This window comes from Ovis canadensis, chromosome 15, assembly GCF_042477335.2.
Source record: "Ovis canadensis isolate MfBH-ARS-UI-01 breed Bighorn chromosome 15, ARS-UI_OviCan_v2, whole genome shotgun sequence".
Classification (NCBI taxonomy): domain Eukaryota; kingdom Metazoa; phylum Chordata; class Mammalia; order Artiodactyla; family Bovidae; genus Ovis; species Ovis canadensis.
This window is the reverse complement of record NC_091259.1, coordinates 29,143,075-29,167,530: the sequence shown is the minus strand read 5'-3', so window position 1 is coordinate 29,167,530 and position 24,456 is coordinate 29,143,075.

The window sequence follows — 24,456 nt, the reverse complement described above, 5'->3', positions numbered from 1 at the left end:
CATATTGTCCATTTAATCTCCACCATCCATTTAATTGGTCCTGGATGTATTTAGATGCTCTGCATCTCATTTCTGACCTGTATAGGAGCATCTGTGACACACCACAAACAGGTATGAAGACTATGTATCCATGCAAAGAGCAGCTGCCAAGAAGTGAGGTCCAGTTGTATGCGTACACGCTCAGTCACTCAGTTGTTTAGTTGTATCTGAATCTTTGTGACCCCATGAACTGTAGCCCGCCAGACTCCTCTGTCCATGGGATTCTCCAGGCAAGAATACTGGAGTGGGTGGCCAGTTCCTCCTCCATGGGATCTTCCCAACCCAGGGATCAAACCTGGGTCTCCTGTGTTTCCTGCATTGGCTGACAGATTCTTTGTCACTGAGCCACCTGGAAAGCCCTTTAGTGTGCAAGGAAGCCCTAATTGGTGTGCAAGAGCTGGAAGCTCACCTTTTCACTGAACTTTGATGACCTTAACCAATATGAGTGGTTCATAAGTGGCACGACTGAGAACTTGTCCTTTAACAGACAGCAGGAGGGACAAAGAGAGTAATTAAAGTGCTGCACTGGCCTGAATCCAGAGTGAGAATTCAGGAATTCTGCTTTCAACAGTTTTATACATGATCAGTTCAAAAGATGTTTGAGGCCTAGTCAGCATATTTGTTGAGATGGCATAATTAATTATGTGCTTTGTGAAAAGAAATATTCTTTGAGCTTTGATTTGATAGATTCATTCAGTTATTCAACAAGCATTTACAAAATTCCTAATATGTAGTAAGCACTGGGCATGATTTAAATATGAAATGGATTATTCAGTTGTGCTTAGCAAAGACTGTAGAGAAATATTAAAATATTTCAGTGCTGAGGAGCTGACTGTTGTTGAGGTATGAAGCATGTGACTGCCATAACTATAAAATACACCACCATCTGTTATAATAAGAGAAACTGTTCGTTGCTTTCTTAAAAATGTTAATGAAGAAACTTCCCCGAGGAGGATATGTAAAATCTCTTCATTCAATTTTAAATTGCCATGTCCCTTCACCATGTTCTAAAACATATGATAAGTCAGTATAGCAAAAAATTTTTTTCTTTTGGCCAAAGACTGCAGGCAGAACCTAGGAGCTGTTTTTATTTCAGATCTCAAGAAAAATGTTAAAGGAGAGCAATTAAATGTCATTATTGGGGGTAAAGATTCCATCTAAGGATGCGTCTTTAAAGAGAAGGAAGACAGGAGACAAGCAGGAAGAAATAACACAAAGATTCATGGCTGCAAAATTCAACAAGAAATGGATCAGCATAGATACTTCCTACATGGACTGATTTCAAAACAACTTCTGGTACTTCCTGGAAAGCATGGTGCTTATCCTTGCTTCATTATGATTCTCTTCTGGGCTGAACCTTGTCATCATGTCAGGGAGACAGCCATACCGGCAATAGATTGCAGAATTACCCTTGGCTGTCCTCTTTCCTTCATTCTTAGTCCTGTTTTCTGTACCTTCAGAATGCATCCCCAGCATATTCACCCCTCTGCAGTTCTACTGCCTACATCTGAGTCCAAACCCTTCTCTTCTCTCATCTGGATGAACTGGTCCTCCTGCTGCTCCTAACCCCCAACAATCCCTTTCCCTTATAGCAGCCAAAAGAATCTTTAAACTAATCCAAGTCAGATCAGGTCATTCAGTTCAGTTCAGTCGCTCATTCGTGTCCAACTCTGTGACCCCATGAATCGCAGCACGCCAGGCCTCCCTGTCCATCACCAATTCCTGAAGTTCACTCAGATTCACACCCATCGAGTCAGTGATATCATCCAGCCATCTCATCCTCTGTCATCCCCTTCTCCTCCTGCCCCCAATCCCTCCCAGCATCAGTCTTTTCCAATGAGTCAACTCTTTGCATGAGGTGGCCAAAGTACTGGAGTTTCAGCTTTAGCATCACTCCTTCGAAAGAAATCCCAGGGCTGATCTCCTTCAGAATGGACTGGCTGGATCTCCTTGCAGACCAAGGGACTCTCAAGAGTCTTCTCCAACACCACAGTTCAAAAGCATCAATTCTTCGGTGCTCAGCCTTCTTCAGAGTCCAACTCTCACATCCATACATGACTACTGGAAAAACCATAGCCTTGACTAGATGGACCTTAGTTGGCAAAGTAATGTCTCTGCTTTTGAATATGCTATCTAGGTTGGGCGTAACTTTTCTTCCAAGGAGTAAGCGTCTTTTAATTTCATGGCTGCAGTCAACATCTGCAGTGATTTTGGAGCCCCCCAAAATAAAGTCTGACACTGTTTCTACTGTTTTCCCATCTATTTCCCATGGAGTGATGGGACCAGATGCCATGATCTTCGTTTTCTGAATGTTGAGCTTTAAGCCAACTTTTTCACTCTCTTCTTTCACTTTTATCAAGAGGCTTTTTAGTTCCTCTTCACTTTCTGCCATAAGGGTGGTTTCATCTGCATATCTGAGGTTGTTGATATTTCTCCCGGTAATCTTGATTCCAGCTTGTGTTTCTTCCAGTCCAGCGTTTCTCATGATGTACTCTGCATATAAGTTCAATAAGCAGGGTGACAATATACAGCCTTGATGTACTCCTTTTCCTATTTGGAACCAGTCTTTTGTTCCATTTCCAGTTCTAACTGTTGCTTCCTGACCTGCATACAGATTTCTCAAGAGGCAGGTCAGGTGGTCTGTTATTCCCATCTCAGAATCTTCCACAGTTTCTTGTGATCCACACAGTCAAAGGCTTTGGCATAGTCAATAAAGCAGAAATTGATGTTTCTCTGGAACTCTCTTGCTTTTTCCATGATCCAGCAGATGTTGGCAATTTGATCAGGTCATTACCCTGCTAAAACTTTCCAATTGCTTCCTTTTGAATTTGAAATAAGACTTGAAGTCCTTACGCAGTCTGCCAGGCATCATGGGCCTCTGTCTCTTCCACTCCACCTGACATCACTCTCCTTGTCACTGCCTGAACCCCTGTCACATGGGTGTCTTTTCTACAGCTCATCTTCCCTCAGGATCTTGGCATTTGCTCCACTACTGCCTGAGCCATCTTTCTCACGTCTTTGTACAACTCCTGTAGCTTCAGCACAAATGCTCCTACCTTCCATAGGCTTTTCCTAATCACTTTCTTTAAAATATGCCTCTCCTAGTTTCATCCACCTCATTTGGTTTGAAGGAGAAACTTCAGGAGGCTTATAGTTATGTTTTATTTGGGATATATACCGGAAAGTTGTCCAGGAAGCTCTAACAGACACCTTAGAGCTCTAAGCCATTTTGTCCACATAAAGCTTGCTAAGCTGGTACCAAGTGCCTGGAGAGTAAAGCCATTTCTACTGCATTTGCCAAGCTGCACAGAGTAGGAGCAAGTGATCTGTAGAATTTTAGTAGTGCTCACCACATCCAGTCTGCTTTTCTTCCCTGGAGAGAATTAGTCAGGTGACCTCACTTTCAGAAGATGAGACTGTCCACTAGTTATGGCCAATAAATCGAGGAAAAGTAATGTCCATCTCTTCCTGTCTGAAATGCAGATGAGCAGGGTGATATTTCCAGGCATTTTCTTCCCCTCCATTTTCTTCCCGCTATTGAGGAAGGAGCTTCCTGTCGAGTTGGTGGAGCCCCAGTTTTGAAGTAACCTGGATCCTTGAGTCCTCTGTGGAGATAAGCTATTCCAGAGGGTCATCTTGGCTCAGAGATGCATGAGTAAGAAAGGAATCTTTGTTGTGTTAAGCTCATGGAATTTCAGTTACTCTTTCTGCCTCAGTGTCATCTCAGTGTACTGACCTATCTTGCTCCAAACCCACATGTGTAAATAAGGCTGACCATAAGGGAAGCTACCACCTCTGAAATGACTTTTGCAAAGCTTTCCTCAACAGGAGTCCATACTGGACGTTAGCAACCAAATTCAACTAACACTTGTGTCCTAAGGGCACCCAGGAAGGATGAATCATAGGAGTTTAGAATTTGTATCCCCGCAGGTGACCCTGGAAGCTCCATGAGCTGCTCTGTGTCCCAGCATATGGTGCCCCATGTTACTTTCTGGTCCCTTGAGTCTTAGCAATAGTGCTTCTCAAACTTTTCCAGCTACGAACCTCTGGCATCCCTGGAGAGAAAACAGGAAATTAAATTTTCTTTGACCACTAACTACAGTCAACATTTATTGTGACACAGTCTGTGAAGCATTCCCTAATTTTTTCAGCTGTTCAGAGAAGCCTTCTCTGATCACCCATTTAAAACTGCTATCCCTCCTCATACTGTGACTCCATATTCCCCTTCCCCACTGGCCTTGTCATCCCCTAATCTGCTGCATGATTTGTTTGTTGCTGTGTAAACTGTTTGCTCCTCCCAGTAGAATGTAAGCTCTACGAGGGCAGAGGGTGTCCCTGCCTTTGTCATTGTATCTTCAGTGCCTGAAGAGTTTCTAGCATGTGGTGGCTGGGTGTTGACTCTATGCAGTGCTCTGTAAGCAGGTAGAGAACACATTCCCCAAGAGTGTGGGCATCTGGGGCTGGGGAGGGGGGTAGGGCAGGTGGACAGGCAGGACTGCCCCCCACCCCAGGCAGCAGCTTGTGACAGACAGGCTGGTGCCGAGCACAAGCCTCAGAATGAGCTGAGGACACGGGCAGATGCGGAGCAAGGGATCGAGACAGCAACACAGCTGAAGCCCATGATGTCTGCAGAGCAGTCCCCCTCAGCCCCTAGGACTTCAGAACATTTACTACATTTTTGAAATGCTGAATGGTATTGGCTTTCTTATGGAAAACAAGCAACAGAGCTTTGAATTTTGACATGGAGTCTGAGTGCTCTGGAGAGAAGGGAAATAATAGGCACATGAACAGGCTCTTCCCTCATTCTGCGGCCATCCTGCTCAGAAGGCAAACTCTAGGTCACTATTTACTCTGCCACAGGCAGCGTGCTGTGCACTTGAAGGAAACTAGCCAACGTTAACTGAGACCCTCTTAAGTGCCGGGTAAATTTGCTAACTGTTTTACACTGTTTAAGTCACTTTATCATCATAGCGGCCCTGTAAATCAGGTGTTCCTATCACCCTGACTCACAGAGGAGGGAACTAAGGCCCTGAGAGGCTCACCCACTTTTCTGAGATAATAGAGCTTGAAGGTGGGCACAGCGGATTCCATCTTGGGTGCTCTGATTCCTGACTCTGCTCCGGTAATGGGTGTGACGGTGCCCCACTGGACATATGTGATAGGGACAGTTAGAGCCCAAGTGTCACAGGTGAGGAGGCTAAGGCTTGAGAAGGCTGAGCAAACGTGGCCAAGGTCACCAAGTAATTTAGCACTGGACCCTGCGCTCAGATTTATTTAGTTCCTATTCCCTGGTGGCTCAGATGGTAAAGTGTTTGTCTGCAATGCAGGAGACCTGGGTTCAGCTCCTGGGTTGGGAAGATCCCCTGGAGAAGGAAGTGGCAGCCCACTCCAGTACCCTTGCTGGAAAATCCATTGGACAGAGAAGCCTGGTAGGCTACAGTCCATGGGGTGGCAAAGAGTCTGACACGACTGAGCGACTTCACTTTCACTTTTCATTGCTCTCTCTTATAGCACCCTGTAATTTCCCGTTGCTGATTTATTTACTTGTCAAGGCTGTACTAAGATTTTCTAGTTGGTGGAGAATTCTTGGTGTTGAACAAACAAGGTTATTGAGGTCCTGGGTTTCCCTCTGAGTGACTGTAAGTTCCCCATTTGCACCCCTCACCCACCATCCATTGGTCACCGTCCTTTGTAATTCTTTGTGCCCAGAGGTTCATTGCAGTGAACTACCTCACCTGGCTTACTTGTCCTCCAGCTTCCAGTTGGGTTCAGACAGAGGCACTAGCAGCACATCAGAGACTGAGAGGAGAGAGAGGCCGGTGTAGCCCAGTGCACCTGTTACCCTGCCCGTCCTCGTCTCCTTGCTGTGGCTGCTTTTGGGAGGCTCTTTTCCTATGGCTCTGAAACACGATAACATCACTCCTCCCTGCTACCCTTCACCCATTCACTCTGTACCCTATAAAGCCTATAGGTGGTAATAGCTTTCCACTGTTAGTTTCCTTATGCTTCATCATCTCTTATAGGTGGATGTGTTGTTTCCTCACAGGTATCTGACCCTTAAACAAGTCACGTAAAATTTTAGAGTCTCAGTTTCCCTTTTTGTAAAATGGGGTGTGTAATACCTACCAAAATGGTTTTGTGACATTTCAGTTGCTTGGTGCAATATCTGGCCTGAGGTAAATGGCAGTAGATTATAGCTGTTTAATAATCATTACTGGTATAAATATTCTCTGCCTTGAGGACCTCAAGCACTTATATTCAGTGGTCTGTCACTATACAGAATCATCTTAAATGGCACAAATGTACAATGTACTTCCCCTTGATAGCCTCGGTGGGAATGCAAATGAGTGTCTTCATGGATTGACCAGTAAACCCATTACTTTTCACTGACGTTGACCATTGGAAATGACAATAATAGCTTTCTTGAAAAGTGAAAGTGAAAGTCGCTCAGTTGTATCTGACTCTGCGACCCCATGAACTATACAGTCCATGGAATTCTCCAGGCCAGAATACTGGAGTTGGTAGCCATTCCCTTCTCCAGCAGATCTTCCCAACTCAGGAATTGAACTGGGGTCTCCTGCATTGCAAGCAGATTCTTTACCAGTTGAGCTACCAGAGAAGCCCAACTTTCTTGAAGTCATACTTTTAAAAAAAAATTAACCACATACTGTGACAATTAAGTAGTCAATTAATTCTCAAAATGACCTTCCTTAAGTGGTGGTTACCAGCCGTAACTCAGACAGATCTACCTGCCCCAGGCCAGTCTCAGCCAGGCAGAGCTGAGATCTAACAGGGGTCTAACTCACATTTTTCTGTCCCTGAAGCTGAGCTCTTCATCCTCATGGGAGCCAAATGAGGGTGGCAGTCACAGCAGCTCTCTCCACTCCTTCCAGGAGGAGGCTTGGCTGTCTTGGTGATGCGTGTCAGAGAATATAACACTCACTTCCCTTCTTTTCCCCCAAACCTACTTATCATTCTGTCACACAGAAGGCAAACTGGGTCCCCTGGAGTGCTTAATGAGTTTAGTAAGCCAGGGAAAGGGGCAGTGCTGAGACTCGAGGTGGGTGTGTTTGATGAAGCTGTGGAGACTTCAAAGTGAGGTCAGGGGTCTGTGGAATCCATCAAAGCAAGCCTCTTGCCAGGAGCCACACAGAAGGATGATAGAGCAGGAGGGAGTCCTGCAGAGAGGGAGGGCTGGCCTGGGTGAGGGAGAGGGGACGGGGAGGCTGGCAAGAGGACTGCAATAAAGGCAGCAGCAGGAGTGAGGCCTCTGCACGGCACGTGAGGGGTGGGGTTTCTACTAATGAGAAACCTGGAGAGAGAGGGTCCCCATCAAACCTGAACCTTTGAGTTAGAAGATCAGAACGCCATGCCAAAACCCTGAGGACAGCGAGTTCAAATTTGCTTTCTCATTAGCTGAAATATTTGAAATAAATAAACTGATTTCTCTGGAGCCCACTTTATTACATTAGGAGTCATCTTTCATCAGGGTTGGGAGGCGAAAGACACTTGTGTCTCAGAGGTATACCCAATTTGAAAATACTTGAATAGGCTATTTGATCATTTATGAGAAATGAAGGTGACATACTTAAAAGTTTCCCCTTTCCCCCACCCTCAAACAAAGAAAACACTCCTTGTATATGTTAACCATTAAAAAAAGAAAAGAAACCCCAGCTTTTCTTGCTGACTAAGACAGTAGGAGAAGACAGCTGATATAATACATCAAATTCAAAGGCCACCTCACTAGGAGGAGCTTAGCAGGGAGCTGGGAGCCTTGACATAACCTTAAAATATTCAGTGAAGGGATTTTTTTTCTCCATAGAACAGCTTTTGAGGATGGGCTTTGATAGTCTCTGAATAAACTCAGCACTGAGTAAGTACCTGTAATATTTTTAACTGTTTAGCCCATGTTAGAGCCCCTGGGTCTCCCTGCTTCGTGAGAGTCAGATAAAATTGGCTTCTGTCATCTGTGGATCTATGTGGGGGTGTGGGTGGGTGGTTACATTCTCTTGGTCATTTTCGGGTCTTCCTTAGTTTATGCATCATTTCATTAGTCTATCTCCATCCCACGTGAGCAAAAGACCAAGACATAAAACTAGGCGACTTCCTTGATTGCCACTTTATAGTGCATATTGTGTAGTAAAATCATCTGGCTACTTTTGATGCTTCACATCACAAGTGTCTTGATGGTCTCATCTTCCTTCCAAGTGTCTCATGAAGGTGTTGCTATGAATTGGATGTATCCCCCACAAATGCATATATTGAAGCCCTAAAACCCAATGTGATGGTGTTCGGAGGTAGGACCTTTGGGAGATAATTAGATTTAGATGAGGTAACAAGGGTGAGGCCCTTGTGACTGAATTAGTGCCTTGTTAAGAAGCAACATCAGAGGGCTGTTCTTTCTCTTTCTCTCTACCATGTAAGGGCAAATCAATAAGGTTACCACTTACAACCCAGGAAAAGGGCTCTAACCAGAATCTTACCACACTGGCACCCTAATCTCAGACTTCCAGCCTCTGGAGCTGTGAGAAAAGACATTTTTGTTGTTTAAACCACTCAGTCTGTGATATTTTATTACAGCAACCAGAGCTGACTGAGACAGACATTTTCCCCAATGAAGTTAGTTTCTCCCCTGCCAACCACCAAAAGTAATTTTGGTATTGCTATTAATGCTTCCCAGGTGGTGCTAGCGGTAAAGAACCCACCTACCAATGAAGGAGACATAAGAGATGTGGGTTAGTCCCTGGGTTGGGAAGATCCCCTGGAGGAGGGCATGGCAACCCACTCCAGTATTCTTGCCTGGAGAATCCCACGGACAGAGAAGCCTGGTGGGCTACAGTCCATGGGGTCACAAAGAGTCAGACATGACTAAAGAGACTTAGCATGCACATTAGGACAACTGACTTTTTCACCCATCTCCCTCTCAAGTGTCAAAAAGGAAAACATCTTTTAATTCCTCCCTCCAGTACCATTTGTAGGTAAGAGATATGTTTCTGGCTTTGCTTCTAACTGGCTGGTTGGTCCTGGGTATCTGATTTTCCATTCCTTTTAGGTTTATGTTTATATGCTGATCAAGTGCAGTAGCTGGAGCAGATGATTTGTAAAGTCAGTTGTTGTATTGAAATGCATGATCTGATGATGTACAGAGATGAAAAATTTTAGATAATCCCTGAACAATAGCAAAACCTTACTAATAAAGATAGCATAAGGGCTAAGAATGCAAACGGCTAGTCTCTGGGGACTTTATCTTTCAATCCAGAAAGATAATTCTGGGAAGATACTTTACAGTTCATTTTACTTGAGTTCCAGTTAATCTTAAAGTCAAGATTGAATACAAAGGAGGTTAATAATTTGCTCTCCTCTTCAAAGCCCCACCTCAGGGTCTATCTGTGTATTTTTGTGCCAGGATTGGAATTAAATAGTTGAGACATGATTTTAGTTATTCCATTAGTCTCAACTGTTTTTTAAGGAAAAGAAATTTTTCTATCCTGCTTCATTTAAGTTCTTTATCATTTTTCAAGTATTTATGGAACCCTTAATAATTTCTCCTATTACTCTTGGTAACATGATCATTTATCTCAAAAAAATGTGTTCTTTGAATCATCTGAGGATCTTGATAAAAATAAATTCCCTAAATCCCTTTTTAATTAAGGAAGATTCAGAAGTCCGTTGTACCCTGTGCTGAAGCACACTTCCTTCTCAGCATTTTTCTCCTGCTTTATTATCCAGAGGAATGTAAGAATCCAGATAAAGACCATTTGGTTTTATCTAGGTCAGGCCTAAAAGTCTCCTCATGGGAAGCATGGATTCCCTGATATGACAAAGTCAAAATGATTTCTAATGCCAACGAATTTGCAAAATTAAAAAAAAAAAGTTTTCAGAGAGCAACAGAAGGGAACAAAAAGCCAGTTAGACAATCCTTCTTAGGAAAAAAAAAATACAGGATCTTGAATTAGAAAATGAGAGCTGTGGCCTCGGCTCTATCCCTTGGACACAATTTCCTGCTATTTACAGGGACATTGATAATACTCTCCCCATGGTGCTGTACCATATGTTACCTGTGGTGGTACAGGTGGTATGAGTCTCCCAGGGAGCTCAACAGGTACCCCATCTTCGCTGATTAAACTCTGGACCAAATGAGAAATAAGATGAAGTGTCAGTAAGCGTTCACTAATGAAAGCTAGCTCGGTAGGTGTAGCTTAGTATAAGAGCTAAAATTAATGTGCAATTCCTGACACCCAGGTCTCAACCCTGGAACACCATGGAGGTGGGGAGAGACATTGCTAATTCACATTGCGACACTGTATGTGTTGGCTTTCTCTTCTTCAAGCAACCAACCTGTTTAACTTAAACAAAACAATTTTATTAGAGGAATGACAGGAACTCAGAATGTACAAGAAGAAGGGTAAGAGCCAAGCTACCCTGGAGGCAAGGTTGGGTTGAGGAGGCCACATGACAGTCTCATGGCAGAAACATTAGGGTGAGGGCCCGGACCTTCTATGACTGGAGTGACAACCATTTGTGGTCTCCTTATTTTTCTGTTCAAGATTCAGGATCCAAGGAGGGAGCATCTGAGTGCCATGGCTTTGGTTACCTGGCTCTCCTCGGACAAAGGTGAGTGGATCCCTGAGGGGGTCCTAGCACTCTCTGTGTAGTGCTGAAGAGTCAATACCAATGAAAGAAATTAGGCTTCTGTTAGGAAGGGGGGATAGCTCTCCAAAAGTAATAAGATTCCAGTGCAGTCACTATCATATTATGAATTCGTAACAGAGCAGGACCCTGTGAGGCCTTCCTGGACAGACCTTTTCCTTATATACTCTGCTTCAGCTCCTCTCTGAAGTACCCAGATAATACTATCTGATACACACTTCTTGAGTTGTTTACAGATGCTACAACTTCTACCAAATGGAAGAAATTAACACATTCGCTTTGGAGTCCAGCCAGAACCAGGAAATATTTGCAATAATTTATTGCCCATTTATTTTACTTCCCATAAACCAATTATAGTTGATCATAAGCTGATCACATACCCCTTCCTTTCCTTGCCTCTAGAAATGTTTTGCTGAAACCCGTTGAGTTTGAGCTTTTTATGCATTAGCTGTCCTAGATGTTTGCATGGCGCCTTACAATAAACCCTGCCTGTTGCTTTCCTACTGACAGCACAACCTACTGTCTGTAGACTGGCTTTACTGCTCACGGATGAGTGGGCCCAAGTTTTTGTCTGGTAATACATTTTGCTTATCTATAGATCTATTCTAGGGTTTGTATACAAGGTCCTTTAGATTTTGTCCTGAGCCAAAATTTCTAAATTTCTAGTCTGATTTGTCACTTTCTCACACTTTCTACTCTGATCATTACTTGTACACACCACATCCTTTCATATTTGTGATCCTAGTTTTCATCTGCCTTTCTTAGTCTCTACCTTCTCAATTTATACCTGGGAAACTTCTATTCACCCTTCAAGACCCAATTCCTAGGTTACTTTTTATCTTTGTGGAAGTGCAAAGTAGAATTAAACCATCTCTTTTTCTCATTGTCCTGTGCTACAATGCACTTATACATCTCTACTATTATACTACTTATCATTTGGTATTATAATTATTTATTTGTGCATTTGTCATCATGACAAGGGCAGGGACTATGTATGCCTCACAATTTGGTACCTTTTACAAAGTAGCAATTTAATATATTTGGTTTTTGCTTTTCTTGAAATCTTCATGTTATGATTATTGATGTGAAGATCATTAGACTGGAAGTCAGAGAATTAACTCTGTCCTGGCTTTCCATCTTTATGATTACATAATCATAATGTCTCAGTTGCCTTATCTGCTTGAGAAATAGATTATACTATATCATCAGCTTATACAAAAGAGTAGTCTTAAACAAGAAAAAAGTTAATTTCTCTCTCTTCCTTAGCAGGACATCCTGAGATAAGCATTCCAGGTCTGCCATGGCAGCTCCACAAGGTTACCAGGGCTGTAAGTTTATTCCCACTGATGCTCCACACTGCTTAGGAGCTGCCTTGGAGTCCACGATGGCTGCTTGAGTCAGTCCAGGCTCTGTCAGTATGGAAAGCAGGGGAAGGAAGGGGTGAAGGAAAGTCCACCTCATCTCTTTAGGGAAACTTTCTGGAAGTCTACATGATGCTTCTTAGATCCAATTGGCCAAAACTTAGACACATCACCAAGTATGATGCAAAGAGGAATAAGAAATACAGTTTTCTTCAGCTGGGCAACAACGGACTCAGCTAAATGTAAGTGTTCTCTGTGCCAAGACAAAGAGGAGAAAGTACCAGTTCAGTTGAATTCAATTCAGTTCAGTCGCTCAGTCGTGTCCAACTCTTTGCAACCCCATGAATCGCAGCACGCCAGGCCTCCCTGTCCATCACCAACTCCTGGAGTTCACCCAGACCCACGTCCATCGAGTTGTTGATGCCATCCAGCCATCTCATCCTCGGTCATCCCCTTCTCTTCCTGCCCCCAATCCCTCCCAGCATCAGAGTCTTTTCCAATGAGTCAACTCTTCGCATGAGGTGGCCAAAGTACTGGAGCTTCAGCTTTAGCATCATTCCTTCCAGTGAACACTCAGGACTGATCTCCTTCAGAATGGACTGGTTGGATCTCCTTGCAGTCTAAGGGACTCTCAAGAGTCTTTTCCAATACCACAGTTCAGAGGTGATGTCTTGGCCATAGTGACTATTTTGATCAAAGTGATTGAAGAAGGCATCTTGGGGATTAAAAACTAAGTTTAAACTTGAAAGATGAGAATAACTTAGTTATGCAAAAGGCTATGGAAATAATATGTCATGAAAAATTAGCAAATACAATTGCCATAAGTTACTGCACAGGGATCGTGTTACATGTTCATCAATTTCCTGCAAACTCCTGTATCATTTTCCTTTTTCTGGACATTCTGGAAGACTATGTCTCCAAGCCTATCTTATAATTAGGATGAGGTCTTATGACTGAGGACTGACCAATGGCCTTTGTTCCATTTCCAGGGCTGGGCACCCTTCTTTTTTCATGGCAATTGTGAATCCATGTGTTGAAGGTATGATGTCTCAAAAGGGAAGTAGTCTGGATTTCTGAGTCACTTTTCAGAGGAGAGTATATCAAGCTTTGATATGAGTGATAAATAATAATTTTGGTAAACCACTGCTATTTTGGGATTATTTGTTCCCTCAGCATATCCTGTCCTATTTTGGCTAATTTTAGTAATAGAGAATAAATATGACTTGAGAACTGGAAGTGAAGTATAGAGTGGGATGGTATAAGGTGAAATTGGAGAAAGTGGCAGGAATGGGATTAAGGAGATCAGGTAGTGAGGTTATGACAATAACCTAGTTCAGAGGTGAGGATGTTTGGATTAGAGTGATGGCGGTTGAGATTGAAAGAAGCAAGACTTCTGGAGCAAGAAAAAGTCCTTTTATTCAAAAGAAAAATAGAAGAGATATTTTGATTAAAGAAGAGGTAGGATCTAAATCCACAGCCATTTAGTGTCCTATTTGCCCCTAAGGTTTCTCTACACAACTCTAAGATTCATGGAGACACCATCTGAAAGTCAGTGGGCTAGATGATGCTGAAAACCTTTCCAGCTTTCGCACTCTGAAATTTTATTGACTTATTACTTATGAGATCTCTAGCCTGGCCTATCTTCAGTTTGGATATTTGGTAAGTTAAATGTTAATTTGAGGAGCCAGACTAAAAATTAATTACTGAATTAAATCTTTGGAAACTAACAGCTGAGCATAGTGCCAAAAAGGTTCATGTTTGGGAATGCATGTAAGAATTAAAGATTTTAAAATTTAAAAAATAAAAAACTAAAATTAAAAAAAAATAAAAATAAAAAGTTATTTCTTAAAAAAAAACACATTTTTAAAAAATATACTTTTTTCTGACTAAATAATTAATGTTTTTTTATGTGAAATCTTTAAAAATGTGAGGAGAGAAAGAGATTTCATAAAAGTCACTTACAGTTCCACAACCCAGAAAGAAACAGCATTCATTTACATTTTGGTTTCATCAGGGTGAAGACTGGAGCCTTGCAAGATGGTCGTGTGGCGATTTGTCTGGGAAAGGGAGTGGGTACCATAGAACAGGTCTTGAAATCAGAAAGAAGAACATATACAGCACAGATACCTACTTGTATCTTTAGGTGCTCTGAGCTGTGTTCTAAGTTCAGCCACACCTAAATTGTGACTACTCCTCTCAGGCTCCAAAAACTCCTACTGGGTAAAGAACAGGATAGGGAATCTGAGTTTTCCAGATGAAATTGTCATATCAGAGCCAAAAAGACTTGAGATAAGTGCTAATTCAGTTCAACCCCTTGGTTTATAGATGTGGGTGGCCCAATGAGTCACCATGTCTTTATATGGCAGGGGAAGCACTGTGTGACTTTCCTGGGTCAGGAGGGGCAGCATAGCATGGTAGTTTATTTATTAATTTATTTTTTTTTAATTTTATTTTTTTTTTTAAATTTTAAAATCTTTAATTCTTACATGCGTTCCCAAACATGACCCCCCCTCCCACCTCCCTCCCCACAACATCTCTCTGGGTCATCCCCATGTACCAGCCCCAAGCATGCTGCACCCTACGTCAGACATGGACTGGCGATTCAATTCTTACATGATAGTATACATGTTAGAATTCCCATTCTCCCAAATCATCCCACCCTCTCCCTCTCCCTCTGAGACCAAAAGTCCGTTATACCCATCTGTGTCTTTTTTCCTGACTTGCATACAGGGTCGTCATTGCCATCTTCCTAAATTCCATATATATGTGTTAGTATACTGTATTGGTGTTTTTCTTTCTGGCTTACTTCACTCTGTATAATCGGCTCCAGTTTCATCCATCTCATCAGAACTGATTCAAATGAATTCTTTTTAACGGCTGAGTAATACTCCATTGTGTATATGTACCACAGCTTTCTTATCCATTCATCTGCTGATGGACATCTAGGTTGTTTCCATGTCCTGGCTATTATAAACAGTGCTGCGATGAACATTGGGGTACATGTGTCTCTTTCAATTCTGGTTTCCTCGGTGTGTATGCCCAGCAGTGGGATTGCTGGGTCATAAGGTAGTTCTATTTGCAATTTTTTAAGGAATCTCCACACTGTTCTCCATAGTGGCTGTACTAGTTTGCATTCCCACCAACAGTGTAGGAGGGTTCCCTTTTCTCCACACCCTCTCCAGCATTTATTGCTTGCAGATTTTTGGATCGCAGCCATTCTGACTGGTGTGAAGTGGTACCTCATTGTGGTTTTGATTTGCATTTCTCTAATAATGAGTGATGTTGAGCATCTTTTCATGTGTTTGTTAGCCATCCGTATGTCTTCTTTGGAGAAATGTCTATTTAGTTCTTTGGCCCATTTTTTGATTGGGTCATTTATTTTTCTGGAGTTGAGCTGCATAAGTTGGTTGTATATTTTTGAGATTAGTTGTTTGTCAGTTGCTTCATTTGCTATTATTTTCTCCCATTCAGAAGGCTGTCTTTTCACCTTGCTTATATTTTCCTTTGTTGTGCAGAAGCTTTTAATTTTAATTAGATCCCATTTGTTTATTTTTGCTTTTATTTCCAGAATTCTGGGAGGTGGATCATAGAGGATCCTGCTGTGCTTTATTTCTGAGAGTGTTTTGCCTATATTCTCCTCTAGGAGTTTTATAGTTTCTGATCTTACATTTAGATCTTTAATCCATTTTGAGTTTATTTTTGTGTGCGGTGTTAGAAAGTGATCTAGTTTCATTCTTTTACAAGTGGTTGACCAGTTTTCCCAGCACCACTTGTTAAAGAGATTGTCTTTACTCCATTGTATATTCTTGCCTCCTTTGTCAAAGATAAGGTGTCCATATGTGTGTGGATTTATCTCTGGGCTTTCTATTTTGTTCCATTGATCTATATGTCTGTCTTTGTGCCAGTACCATACTGTCTTGATGACTGTGGCTTTGTAGTAGAGCCTGAAGTCAGGCAAGTTGATTCCTCCCGTTCCATTCTTCTTTCTCAAGATTGCTTTGGCTATTGGAGGCTTTTTGTATTTCCATACAAATCTTGAAATAATTTGTTCTAGTTCTGTGAAAAATGTGGCTGGTAGCTTGACAGGGATTGCATTGAATTTGTAAATTGCTTTGGGTAGTATACTCATTTTCACTATATTGATTCTTCCGATCCATGAACATGGTATATTTCTCCATCTATTAGTGTCCTCTTTGATTTCTTTCATCAGTGTTTTATAGTTTTCTATATATAGGTCTTTAGTTTCTTTAGGTAGATATATTCCTAAGTATTTTATTCTTTTCGTTGCAATGGTAAATGGAATTGTTTTCTTAATTTCTTTTTCTACTTTCTCATTATTCGTGTATAGGAATGCAAGGGATTTCTGTGTGTTGATTTTATATCCTGCAACTTTACTATATTCATTGATGATCTCTAGTAATTTTCTGGTGGAGTCTTTAGGGTTTTCCATGTAGAGGATCATGTCATCTGCAAACAGTGATAGTTTTACTTCTTCTTTTCCAATTTGGATTCCTTTTATTTCTTTTTCTGCTCTGATTGCTGTGGCCAAAACTTCCAGAACTATGTTGAATAGTAGCGGTGAAAGTGGACACCCTTGTCTTGTTCCTGACTTTAAGGGAAATGCTTTCAATTTTTCACCATTGAGGATAATGTTTGCTGTGGGTTTGTCATATATAGCTTTTATTATGTTGAGGTATGTTCCTTCTATTCCTGCTTTCTGGAGAGTTTTTATCATAAATGGATGTTGAATTTTGTCAAAGGCCTTCTCTGCATCTATTGAGATAATCATATGGTTTTTATTTTTCAATTTGTTAGTGTGGTGAATTACATTGATTGATTTGCGGATATTGAAGAATCCTTGCATCCCTGGGATAAAGCCCACTTGGTCATGGTGTATGATCTTTTTAATGTGTTGTTGGATTCTGATTGCTAGAATTTTGTTGAGGATTTTTGCATCTATGTTCATCAGAGATATTGGCCTGTAGTTTTCTTTTTTTGTGACATCTTTGTCAGGTTTTGGTATTAGGGTGATGGTGGCCTCATAGAATGAGTTTGGAAGTTTACCTTCCTCTGCAATTTTCTGGAAGAGTTTGAGTAGGATAGGTGTTAGCTCTTCTCGAAATTTTTGGTAGAATTCAGCTGTGAAGCCGTCTGGACCTGGGCTTTTGTTTGCTGGAAGATTTCTGATTACAGTTTCAATTTCCGTGCTTGTGATGGGTCTGTTAAGGTTTTCTATTTCTTCTTGGTTCAGTTTTGGAAAATTGTACTTTTCTAAGAATTGGTCCATTTCTTCCACGTTGTCCATTTTATTGGCATACAACTGCTGATAGTAGTCTCTTATGATCCTTTGTATTTCTGTGTTGTCAGTTGTGATCTCTCCATTTTCATTTCTAATTTTATTGATTTGATTTTTCTCTCTTTGCTTCTTGATGAGTCTGGCTAATGGTTTGTCAATTTTATTTATCCTTTCAAAGAACCAGCTTTTGGCTTTGTTGATTTTTGCTATGGTCTCTTTTGTTTCTTTTGCATTTATTTCTGCCCTAATTTTTAAGATTTCTTTCCTTCTACTCACTCTGGGGTTCTCCAACTCTTCCTTTTCTAGTTGCTTTAGTTGTAGAGTTAGGTTGTTTATTTGACTTTTTTCTTGTTTCTTGAGGTATGCCTGTATTGCTATGAACTTTCCTCTTAGCACTGCTTTTATAGTGTCCCACAGGTTTTGGGTTGTTGTGTTTTCATTTTCATTAGTTTCTATGCATATTTTGATTTCTTTTTTGATTTCTTCTGTGATTTGTTGGTTATTCAGAAGTGTGTTGTTCAACCTCCATATGTTGGAATTTTTAATAGTTTTTCTCCTGTAATTGAGATCTAACCTTAATGCATTATGGTCAGAAAAGATGCTTGGAATGATTTCGATTTTTTTGAATTTATCAAGTTTAGATTTATGGCCCAGGATGTGATCTATCCTGGAGAAGGTTCCATGAGCACTTGAAAAAAAGGTGAAATTCATTGTTTTGGGGTGAAATGTCCTGTAGATATCAATTAGATCTAACTGATCTAATGTATCATTTAAAGTTTGCGTTTCTTTGTTAATTTTCTGTTTAGTTGATCTGTCCATAGGTGTGAGTGGGGTATTAAAGTCTCCCACTATTATTGTGTTATTGTTGATTTCCCCTTTCATACTTGTTAGCATTTGTCTTACATATTGCGGTGCTCCTATATTAGGTGCATATATATTTATAATTGTTATATCTTCTTCTTGGATTGTTCCTTTGATTATTATGTAGTGGCCTTCTTTGTCTCTTTTCACAGCCTTTGTTTTAAAGTCTATTTTATCGGATATGAGTATTGCCACTCCTGCTTTCTTTTGGTCTCTATTTGCGTGGTATATCTTTTTCCAGCCCTTCACTTTCAGTCTGTATGTGTCCCTTGTTTTGAGGTGGGTCTCTTGTAAGCAGCAAATAGAGGGGTCTTGTTTTTGTATCCATTCGTTCAGTCTTTGTCTTTTGGTTGGGACGTTCAACCCATTTACGTTTAAGGTGATTATTGATAAGTATGATCCCGTTACCATTTACTTTGTTGTTTTGGGTTCGGGTTTATACACCCTTTTTGTGTTTCCTTTCTAGAGAATATCCTTTAGAATTTGTTGGAGAGCTGGTTTGGTGGTGCTGAATTCTCTCAGCTTTTGCTTGTCTGTAAAGCTTTTGATTTCTCCTTCGTATTTGAATGAGATCCTTGCTGGGTACAGTAATCTGGGCTGTAGGTTATTGTCTTTCATCACTTTAAGTATGTCTTGCCATTCTCTCCTGGCCTGAAGAGTTTCTATTGAAAGATCAGCTGTTATCCTTATGGGAATCCCCTTGTGTGTTATTTGTTGTTTTTCCCTTGCTGCTTTTAATATTTGTTCTTTGTGTTTGATCTTTGTTAATTTGATTAATATGTGTCTTGGGGTGTTTCGCCTTGGGTTAATCCTATTTGGAACTCTCTGTGTTTCTTGGACTTGAGTGATTATTTCCTTCCCCATTTTAGGGAAGTTTTCAACTATTATCTCCTCAAGGATTTTCTCATGATCTTTCTTTCTGTCTTCTTCTTCTGGGACTCCTATAATTCGAATGTTGGAGCGTTTCATATTGTCCTGGAGGTCTCTGAGATTGTCCTCATTTCTTTTAATTCGTTTTTCTTGTTTCCTCTCTGATTCATTTATTTCTACCATTCTATCTTCTATTTCACTAATCCTATCTTCTGCCTCCGTTATTCTACTATTTGTTGCCTCCAGAGTGTTTCTGATCTCATTTATTGCGTTATTCATTATATTTTGACTCTTTTTTATTTCTTCTAGGTCCTTGTTAAACCTTTCTTGCATCTTCTCAATCTTTGTCTCTAGCCTATTTATCTGTGATTCCATTTTGATTTCAAGATTTTGGATCATTTTCACTATCAATATTCGGAATTCCTTCTCCGGTAGATTCCCTACTTCTTCCTCTTTTGTTTGGTTTGGTGGGCAGCTCTCCTGTTCCTTTACCTGCTGAGTATTCCTCTGTCTCTTCATCTTGGTTATATTGCTGCGTTTGGGGTGGCCTTTTTATATTCTGGTAATTTGTGGAGTTCTCTTTATTTTGGAGCTTCCTCACTTTGGGTGGGGTTCTATCAGTGGCTTGTCAAGGTTTCCTGGTTAGGGAGGCTTGTGTTGGAGTTTTGGCGGGTGGAGCTGGGTTTCTTCTCTCTGGAGTGCAGTGGAGTAACCCGTAATGGGTTACAAGACATCAAAGGTTTTGGGATAATATTGAGCTGCCTGTATATTGAGGCTCAGGGGATTGTTTCTGTGTTGCTGGAGAATTTGCGTGGTATGTCTTGTTTTGGAACTTGTTGGCCCTTGGGTGGAGCTTGGTTTCGGTGTAGGTATGAAGGCATTAGATGGGCTCCTATTGCTTAATGTTCCCTGAATTCATGAGTTCTCTAATGTTTTCAGGCTTTGGATTTAAGCCTCCTGCTTCTGGCTTTCAGTTTTATTTTTACAGTAGCCTCTAGACTTCTCCATCTATACAGCACCGATGATAAAACATCTAGGTTAAAGATGAAAAGTTTCTCCACATTGAGGGACACTCAGAGAGGTTCACTGGGTTATAAGGAGAAGAGAAGATGGAGGAGGTAGTTAGAGGTAACTGGAATGAGATGCGGTGAGATCAAAAGAGAAGAGAGCAAACTAGCCAGTAGTCACTTCCTTATGTGCGCTCTATAGTTTGGCCCGCTCAGGGGTATTTACAGAGTTATACGGGGAAGAGGAGAGGGAGGAAGTGGACAGAGGTGACCAGGAGGATCAGAGAGAGGAATGAGTGGGAGAGAGACAATTCCTGCCAGTAACCTGTTCCTTAGGTGTTCCCCACCGTCTGGAACACACAGAGATTCACAGAGTTGGATAGAGGAGAGATGGGGGGGGAAAGAGACAGAGGCCACCTGGTGGAGAAAAAGGAGAGTCCAGAGGAGGAGAGAGTGGTCAAGCCAGTAATCTCGCTCTCAGGTAAACTGGGGTAGTGAAGTTTGGGTTTTTAAATGTACAAAATTGGCAATAAACACCTAAGAGCAAAGATTAAAAATCTAGAGTAGAGTTTGGATTTTCAAAGATACAATATTAAAGAGAAGCAGAAGGAAAAAGGAAGAAAGAAAAAAAAGAATTATTAAAAAACAAACAGACAATCAAAAAAAAAAAAAAAAAAAACAAACCATCAACAACCATCCAAAGACTATATATGGTGTTTGCCTGTTTTTGAAGACAAAGGTCTGCTTTTCTGGTTGCCTGATGTCCTCTGCCAGCCTACATAATTTGTTTTGTGAAGTTTGCTCAGCGTTGAAATGTTCTTTTGAGGAATTTGTGAAGGAGAAAGTGATCTTCCCGTCCTATTCCTCCGCCATCTTTCCCTCCTCCGACTCAGCATGGTAGTTTAGAGGACAGACTTTGAAAACAGGCTGCCTGGGTGAAATCCCAGTTCTGTAACTTATTAGCTAAATGATGTGAGGCAAGGTATTGAGTTGGGAAAGAGTGAAGTAGCTGGACCAAAGAGGAAATGATGCTCAGGTTTGGATGTGTCTGGTGATGAAAGTAAAATCCAATCTGCAAAGAACAGTATTTCATAGGAACTTGGAACATTAGGTATAAGAATCAAAGTAAATTGGACTTGGACAGGCAAGAGATGGTAAGAATAAAAATCGACCTCTTAGAAATCAGTGGACTAAAATGGATGGAAATGGGTGAATTTAATTCAGATGACCATTATATCTACTACTCTGGACAAGAATCCCTTACAAGAAATGGAGTAGCCCTCATAATCAACTAACGAGTCCAAAATACAGTACTTGGGTGCAACCTCAAAAATGACAGAATGATCTCCATTCATTTATGAGGCAAGTCATTCAACATCACAGTAATCCAAGTCTATGCCCCTGCCACCAGTGCAGAAGAAACTGAAGCTGATTTGTTCTATGAAAATCTACAAGACCTCCTAGAACTAACACCTAAAGAAGATGTTCTATTCATCACTGGGGATTGGAATGCAAATGTAGGAAGTCAAGATATATGCTGTTACTGCTGTTGCTGCTGCTAAGTCACTTCAGTCGTGTCCGACTTTGTGCGACCCCATGAATCACAGCATGCCAGGCCTCCTTGTCCATCTCCAACTCCTGGAGTTCACTCAGACTCACGTCCATCAAGTTGGTGATGCCATTCAGCCATCTCATCCTCGGTCGTCCCCTTCTCCTCCTGCCCCCAATCTTTCCCAGCATCAGAGGCTTTTCCAATGAGTCAACTCTTCGTGTTAGGTGGCCAGAGTACTGGAGTTTCAGCTTTAGCATCAGTCCTTCTAATAATATTGTACAGGAAGCAGCAAACAAAACCATCCCAAAGCCAAAGAAAAGCAAGAAGGCAAAGTGGTTATCTAAGGAGGCCTTACAAATAGATAAAGAAAGAAGAGAAGTGAAAAGCAAGAGAGAAAGGGAAAGGCATATCCAACTAATTGCAGATTTCCAAAATACAGCACGGAAAGACAAGAAACCCTTCTTCAATGAACAGTATATAAAACTAGAAGAAAACAACAGAATGGGAAAGATTAGGATCTCTTCAGGAAAACTGGAGGTATCGAAGGAATATTTTGTCCAAAGATGAGCACAATAAAGGACAGAAAAGGTAGAGACCTAGTAGACACTGACGAGAACAAGAAGAGATGGAAAGAATGCACGGAAGAACTGCAAAAAAGATCTAAATGAACCAGATGACTATAATGGTGTGGTCAGCCACCCAGAGCCGGACATTCTGGAGAGCAAGTCAAATGGGCCTTAGGAAGCACTGCTGTTAATAAAACTAGTGGATGTGACAGAATTCCAGTAGAACTATTCAAAGCCCTAAAGGATGATGCCATCAAAGTGTTGCATTCAACATGTCAGCAAATGTGAAAGGCCTAGCAGCAGCCACAGGACTGGAAAAGTTCAATCCTCATCCCAATTCCCAAGAAGGGTAGTACCAAAGAATGTGCTAACTGTCGGACAATTGCACTCATCTCCATGCTGGTAAGGTCTTGCTTAAAATCTTGCATGCTAGGCTTCAGCATTATGTGAACCAAGAACTTCCAGATGTCCAAGCTGGGTTTAGAAAAAGAAAAAGAACCAGAGATCAAATTGCCAACACTCACTGGATCATGGAGAAAGGTAAGGAATTCCAGGAAAACTTTGCCTCTATGGCATTGACTATGCCGAAGCCTTTGACTATATGGAGCATAATAAACTGTGGAAAGCTCTTAAAGACATGGGAATATCAGCCCGTCTTACCTGTCTCCCGAGAAACCTGTATGTGGGTGAAGAAGCAACAGTTAGAACCCTATATGTAGCAACTGATTGGTTCAAGATTGAGAAAGGAGTACAACAGGGCTGTCTGTTGTCACCCTGTTTGTTTAACCTATACCCTGAGCACATCATGAGAAGTGCCAGGGCAAGTGAGTTACAAGCTGGAATCAAGATAGATGGGAAAAACATCAACGACCTGCTATTACAGTGGTAGGCAGATGATGCCTCTCTAATGGCAGAAAGAGAAGAGGAACTAGAGAGCCTCTTGATGAGGGTGAAGGAGGAGAGTGAGAGTCAGCTTGAGACTAACTATTAAAAACACTAAGATCATGGCATCTGGCCCCATTACTTCACACAAGTAGAAAGGGAAAAGGTGAAAATAGTGACAGATCTTCTCTTCTTGGGCTCTAAAATCACCGTGGATAGGGACAGCAGCCATGAAATCAGAAGACATCTGCTTCTTGGCAGGAAAGCTATGACAAACCTAGACAGTGTGTTGAAAAAACAGAGACATTACTCTGCCAACAAAGGTCTATATAATCAAGCTTATGGTCTTCCTAGTGGTCACATATGTTTGTGTGAGCTGGACCATAAAATAGGTGGAGTGTTGAAGAATTGATGCCTTTGAACTGTGGTGCTGGAGAAGACTTTTGAGAGTCCTTGGATAGCAAGGACATCAAACCAGTCAGAGTTAAGGGAAATCAACCCTGAGTACTCATTGGAAAGACTGATGCTGAAGCTTAAACTCCAGTATTTTGGTCATCTGATGCAAACAGATGACTCATTGGAAAAGTCCCTGATGTTGGGAAAGATTGAGGGCAGAAGGAGAAGAGGGCATCAGAGGATGAGATGGCTGGAGGGCATCACCAATAAGATGGGCATGAACTTGGACAAACTTCGGGAGATGGTGAGGGACAGGGAGGCCTGGAGTGCTGCAGTCCATGGGGTTGCAGAGTTGGACACAACTGGGTGATTGAACAGCAACAGTGATTGAGTTCAAATGGGCAAAAAGTTCATTCAGATTTTGCCATAGGAGTGTATGGAAAAACCTGAACGAACATTTTGGCCAACCCAATACATAAGCTTTTTGTGCTTCAATTTTCTTTTCCTGAAAATGAGGATACTAATGATCCCTACCTCACAGAGTTTCTGGTATAGTAAGTTTGTGTTAAGATATTTCAAACAGTGCCTGGAAGACAGTAACGTCACAGAGAATGACAATCATCATTATTATTTACTATGGGAGTTGAGACTTGATAACAAGCCTCCTGACTCCCTGACTTTGATGCTCATCACCAGGTTTTTCTTCTTAGCTTTCTTGTACTGAACATAACTGCATTATAGTCTCTGCTGCTGCTGCTGCTGCTAAGCCGCTTCGGTCATGTCCGACTCTGTGCGACCCCGTGGACTGCAGCCTACCAGGCTCCTCTGTCCATGGGATTTTCCAGGCAAGAGTACTGGAGTGGGTTGCCATTGCCTTCTCCTGTGTTATAGTCTCTACATGGCAAGTATGAAGTGAAAGTGAAAGTCCCTCAGTTGTGTCCAGCTCTTTGCAACCCCATGGACTATACAGTCCGTG